Raw genomic sequence first — 6,978 nt, forward strand, 5'->3', positions numbered from 1 at the left:
CCAACAAACTTCGATTTTTATGATATTCCCAAAAGATGGAAGCAAGGCATGGTATGGCAAGGTCATATAAAAAAAGTGCCCAGAATATTAAAGCTCAGACTCAGCAGATGCTAACAAAGGAAGCTAAAAACAAAATGGGAATTTTTAAAAGCTATACTGAGAGAAAAGGAAGGATAAAATAAGGGACAGCAAGTCTGCTTCAGGTCAAAAGGATAATGGTAAGTGACAGAGAAAAGGTAAAACTGTTCAATTCTAATTTTATTCTAGTGGGGTTTTTTTCCCCGCCACATCATGGCATGGAGGTGGCCCCTATGTTCTCAAAGGCTATCCCAGTACACTGTAGGCTCTAGTTGGTTTTACCATGCTAGAAAGCTTTGAGTATGACCCCTGAAATAAGAGCATCTGTTTTCAGAAGATCACCCTAGCTCACTACAAAGAGACATATAACCAGTGAGCTAGTCACTTAGCAATAATTTCTGTTTGGCCACAGCAACCCCTAAATCAAAGTATATGGAAATAGCTTATATGGCAACTTCAGTTGCTGAGGTTAGACGTAAAAAAAAATAATGAAGAACCTGATAAGCCATCCCAGATCAAATCAACATGTACTACCATTCTTATTGACTTCAATGAAAAGGTTGAATATGGTAAAGATGCTGGGAAGGATGATATCATAGTTCAAGAAGAATGAGAGACCAAAGATTTGTGAACTACTTAGAAACCTCATGACACTGTAACATGAATCCTTTTGTTTCTTTGAAGAAAGAATTGATAGACACTAGACATGATAAATGCCAAATAATACTGTGTCCATATATGTAAATTATTGTAATTACTAAGATATTATTGATGTGGATGTTATCCAAGAAACAGCTTTCAGGAAATATTTAAGAGCATAAACTTATCATAGCTAAGATTAAAATTAGCAAAACATAAAAATGGAAAAAAAATACATCATGGTGTACAATTGAAAAAATTAAATACCCCAGCCTTAATTGTTTAAACAAACAAACAAACAAAAAAGATGACTTCCTTTATGGAGGCAGTAAGTTCATCTCCCTCATATCAGCTTCTGCAAAAAAAACCAAAAGCCAAAAAACCCCAAACTCCCCCCAAACTGTACCAGACTAAAGAATAATTAAGAAATCCAATGAGAAACTACATTAAGTGACATCTTTTTGGCCATAACTGTAGAAAGTCAAAAGATTAGGAAAACAGTAAAGGAGGCCACCAGAAAAATCAAAGCCAGCAAGCAGCTACCCAGCATGATCAAAGATATTTAGTCAGCAAAGTTCTGTGTCTGAAAGGCAAAGAGTGAAGGGGCCTCTCAACAAATTTCAGGGAGATCTGTACAGATGTTTCAGAGTTCAAATCAGGATACTCTAAGCCCAGGTACTCAGAGGTCCATACTATTTTGTCCTGATATATATCCTAACATATATTGGGAAAGACAACATATGGCTTTCCAATGTTCTGAACCTCAAAAATTCATGGTGGAAGTTGGTACTGGAACCCAGATGACCCAAAATGAGACAAGGAAGGAAGACTGGCACTTGGCTCCAATTCAGAAACTACAGTTGAAGAGATGAGTAAAGAATTATAATAAAGTCTAGTAAATACTCAAAATCCAACATAGAAGAGAGTAACTCTACACCAACAGTAAGCAGAGATTCAAAGGAAAAAAGGCTTCACACAGAAACTATATGAATACCTAGAAGAAATTAAAAAAATAAAAGATCGAGAGAAAAGATTTGGAAAAACATAGCTTAGAAGAAAAAGTGACATATCTAACTCAAGTAACAGATGCCCTGAAATTTAAAACAGATCAAACAGATATGAATGACTCCATGAAACAACAAAAATATTAGGTCAAAATCAAGAATATTAGAAATGTAAGGCATCAAAAATGAAAAATAATTGACCTGAAAAACAGGTCAAGGAGAGATAATTTAAGAATCACTACAATATCTGAAAATCAGGATATGTCAGTCAAAATCTCGTGCTTCCTTCCAGGTTAAAGAAATAATGCTTCAAGCAACCAAAAAGAAAGAGTTCAACCAAGAAAGCATAAGTAGGATCACACAGGACATGAAAGCTTCTAGCACAAACCAGAGAACAGCTTGGAAAAAATATTCCAAAAGATAAAAGCTTGAAATAATAACTAACCTTGATACAGCACCTACTATGTGTCAACATAGTGTTAAGTGCTTTATAATTACCATCAAATTTGATCCCCATTTTATAGATGAGGAAACCAAAGAAAATAGAGGTTGAGTGACTTGCCCAGGGCCACACAGCTAAAAAAACGTGTCTGAGGCCATACTTGAACCCAGCTGTTTCTGATTGCAGGCCCAGCACTCTACCCACTACATCTTCTAGCTTACAACCAAGAAAAAAAACTTACCCTTTTAAAGCTAAGTAAACTCCTACCAAAAAAAAAAAAAAATGTGTATGTATATATTGCACGCACACACACACACAGATATATGGACTTTTAAGAGGACTTTCAAACATTTGATAAAAACATGAACTTTGATATGCAAATACAAAACTAAAGAGAAACTTGGGTAAATTTATTTGAGCAATTTAAAGTCATATGATGATTTAATGCTAACAATGTAATAAGCAAAGTAAAAACAAGGGTATCTTGAGAATTTTAATGTCTTCAAAAGGTATTGAGAGAATTAATTAAAAAAAAGATTTGGTTCTGTTCTGAGGGTTTTGTGAAAGAAAAGGAAGGGCATGGGGTACATACTAGGTTGGAAAAAAGAGGCAGAACTTGCTGCTTTTCATAACTGGAACGAACGAGAAGTATACAAATAAAGAAAAACGGCTAGAGGAACTGAGCATGATAAACTTTAATCTTATTTGAACTAAGAATAGAAAGAATCCTGTCCTATAACAAAAAAACAACAAAATAGAAAAAAACAAAAACAAAAGCGTGAGACAAGGCATAGAATAGGAATTAGTCACTTTAATAGAGGAGATACAGCACAGAATGCAAGTAGAAGAACTTTTTCTCTGTGGATAATGAGGTCCTCCATATGTTGTTTCTCAAATAAGACACTTGGATGATTTCATCAAAAGTTTTGAGTTATTACAGAGGTTCCGGGAAGAGATTTGTAATCAAAGAAGTTTGGTTTGTCTATCTACATAGGAAAAACCAAGTGGACGAAAAATGTTTATTAGTCAGATTTTAATATTCTTTTAGATGCACATATCATAATACTTGAATTGACAATATTATTAATGGACAATGAGTTGGGTGGAGCTGAACAGGAGTTGGTGAATGGGTTGGCTTGATTTGGGAAAAATTGCAAACCTTCTAGCTTCCCATGGAAGCAAAGTGTCATCTTTTTAATACTAACAATTTAAACTGGTGCTGCTTTTAGGTAGCAAGACATGGAATACAAACGCCTCTGAAGAACTAAAAATGAATATCATACAGAAGGCAATGGAAAAGTGCATGGTATAATAATCAGGTTACAACATATAACTAACAAGAACTCTGAAGAAAAGGAGTAAAAGATGTCATCAAGAAACTGTATGACAGGAAAAGAATATGGACTATTCATGAGGAAAGAAAAAGGGATGATAGGTTGGAAAGCTATTCTTGGTTGTAAGTTAAGTTGTGAATTATGGAAAACTTTTTAAAGGATGTAGATAAAAGTCATATAGGACAAGCAAGTGATAGATGGTTACAGTCTGCATTGTTGGAAGGTACTATTTTTTATGTTTATGTTTATTTATTTTGTTTAACATTTCCCAATTACCTTTTAATCATTTCTTTTGGACTTCAATTATGTACTTGAAGGAGACTGGCATGACACATGTTTGGCACTTCTACATCAAAACACCTGATCTCCAGTCAATAATACTGAACAAGTTCAGAAGCTGAACTCAGAGACTCTCTAATACAAACTGAACAATTATAAAAAGCTGGAGGGTACTACTGAATGAGTAAGATCACAGATGCAGTAGAACTTCTCATCTAAGGATAACTTTTACACTGAAAATTCCCTCATTTCTGTGTTACACTTTCAGTGTCTTTTCCTAACATTTCTCATTCATCACTACATTTGGGCACATCACATTCATATTCTGCACTGTGCCCTCATCGCCTCTCCTTGGTTTCCACCACTCTCCCCCCAAACTAACATTTATTACCACTGCTCCCAAAAGTTTGAAACACCTGGGAAACAAAATTTTTAAAGGCTAAAACTTTTAAGCAGGAGGTACTAAATAAAGTGTGGGTTTTTTGGATGACCTAATCCAGCACCCTAATTTTACAGATGAGGAAACTGAATTCATGAGGTCACAATAGTAAACACTTTTTTCATTTATGTCCAGAGCTTATCCCTGTACATTTTTATTACATGCATGGTATTATATAGTACCTGCTTTTCTATAAACATAGCATTATAAACTACTTATCTCTAAGTAGTGCTTATCTATAAGCATAGTGTTATAGGAGAAAGAACACTAAACTGAATTAATAAGACTTTGGTTTGAGTCTTATCTTTGCCAATGACTCCGTATGTAACTTAGGCAAAAAAATCTATTAAAGCTTCAGTTTCCACATTTGTAAAACAAAGTTAATGATACTTACGTTATTGTCACAAGGAAAGTATTTAAGAAACCAGGATTCCCTATATGAGTCAATAAAGCATTTATCAAGCACCTACTATGTACCAGTCAATGTGCCAGACAATATTAAAAGACAAAAATAAAGTCTTTGACCTTAAGGAGTGTACATTCTAACCAGGGAATGTGTGCAGTGATAGGCAGATAAAAATGTATAAAATAGATACAAGGTAAATTTGGCAGGCAGCAGGAATCATGTATGTGGCCCTTGAGTTGAGCCTTGAAGAAACTAGGGATTCTTATAGTAAGAGATGGAGATGATGAGGGAGTCTATTCTAGGCACTGGGGCCCAGTCAACACTGAGGCACAGAAAGGATTTCAAGTGTTGTGCATGAAAAACAGTAAGAAGGTAAGTCTGGCTGAAACTATAATTCATGTGAAAGGCAGGATAATAATAAAGCAGAAAATTAAGTTGAGATGTTGTGAAAGGCTTTATAATCCAAAAACAGTTTTTATTTGATTTTTGATCTCAGGGTGTCACTGGAATTTTATTCAGTAGAGGAGTGACATGGTCAGAAAATCAGTTGGGCAGGTGTGTGGAGGATGAATGGACATGGGAAAAGATTGAGACAAATTAGGAGGCTATTTCAACAATCTAGTTGAGAACTCATAAGGCCCTGAAAGACAAAAGCACCAGGATAACTGGAAAGGAGAAGCAGCTGTGGAGGTAGAAGCACAGGAATTGACAAACTGATGGGGTATATAGAATAAGTGAGAGTGAGGAGTCAGTCAAAAATGACATCATAGTTTCAAATCCCAGTCACTAAAAGGATGATAGTACCAACAGAAATAGAGAGATTTAGAAGAGGTGTTAATTTTGGAGGAAGGCTAATCAGTCAACAAGCTTTTAAGTGTCTGCTATATGCCAAGCACTATGGTAGGCAATAGGGATCCAAATACAAAAAGGGAATCAATTTCTCCTCTCAATGAGCTTACATTCTAATGGGATAGGTTCAGTTTGGGTCAGGACATTCTGTTTGAAATACCAACTAGGCAATTTGGTAATGCAGGAATGAAGTTCAGGAGAGAAAATAAGATGGGCTATATATTTTTTTAATTTTTTTGGTGGAGCAATGAGGGTTAAGTGACTTGCTCAGGGTCACACAGCTAGTAAGTGTCAAATGCCTGAGGCTGGATTTGAACTCAGGTCCTCCTGAATCCAGGGCCAGTGCTTTATCCACTGTGCCACCTAGCTGCCCCCAAAGGCTATATAGATATGGAAATCACTATTAGCTAAATATGAGAAATTGTTCTGCACAGAAAGAAATGCGTTTATAGTAATTTTGTATGGTGTTTTGTTTACTGCTTAGTCTACCATGCTCAATATATAATTATAATGATAATAAGCTCTAAATAGTGCTTTGTATGGTACTTTAGTACAAAGCATTTTACATGTTACCCATTTGATCTTCACCACAACCCCAGAAATGTTAAGTACTATTATCCCCATTTTATAGATGAGGAAACTAAAACTGAGTGAGGTCATGTAACTTGCCCAGCTACTTCTGTAAGAAGGGATTTGAATCCAGGTCTTCCGGACTCCCAACACCTCCACTACAGCACCACACTTCTTGGAAATTTTTATATTTATAAATAAAACGGTTATGAAATTAAAGCCCTAAAGACATAATAAACAAAAGCATAAAAGCATCACTGAAAAATTTAACTTAAAAACCGAAAAGGCTTGTGCCCCTGCCCCCCTGCTCGTCCCCCTCCCCCCCCCCAAGTAAGCCACGTATCTGAAAAGCGGGTCGGGGTCTTTAGGAAGACCCCGGGGAGAAGGTTAGGGCTGAAGAAGGGACCGTTCAGGTAAATGCATGCAGCCACAACGACAAGCTGACACTGCTTTTCAAGGACCAACCAAGCTACGCACTGAGAGGCTCATCAGCAGCAGGCTGTCCATTGGGGGATGGATTCTTTGCCCATGGCAACCAACCTATGAATCAAAGAAGAGAAATCTGAAATCCGCCCTGCTGCTTCCCCACCCCCACCGCGCCGCGGGGTCAGAGCCTCCATCCCCGCCGGGGTCGCTTTCTCTCTAGCGTCCCCACATCGCAGCGGGATCTTCGTGGGATTCCGGGCGGGAGGGGGCTTAAGGACGACCTAAGCCAGGAGAAGGGCAGGGCACTGATGCCCGAGGCCCCACCACGGCGGGGAGCGAGACCAGACCCCGGCCGGCCCCGGCATCCCCCCCGCCCCGCCTCCGTGAGACTGCGGCTTCTCCAGGGACCCGGGGCAGCGCGTTCCGGAACAGACACCCGCAGTCTAGGTTCCATTCACCGGCCTTGCTTCTTACCTGAAAGGAGTTCCCGGGGAGCCGGGTGGCGGGGCCAG

Source organism: Dromiciops gliroides, chromosome 1 (genome assembly GCF_019393635.1).
Source record: "Dromiciops gliroides isolate mDroGli1 chromosome 1, mDroGli1.pri, whole genome shotgun sequence".
In the NCBI taxonomy this organism is placed as follows: Eukaryota; Metazoa; Chordata; class Mammalia; order Microbiotheria; family Microbiotheriidae; genus Dromiciops; species Dromiciops gliroides.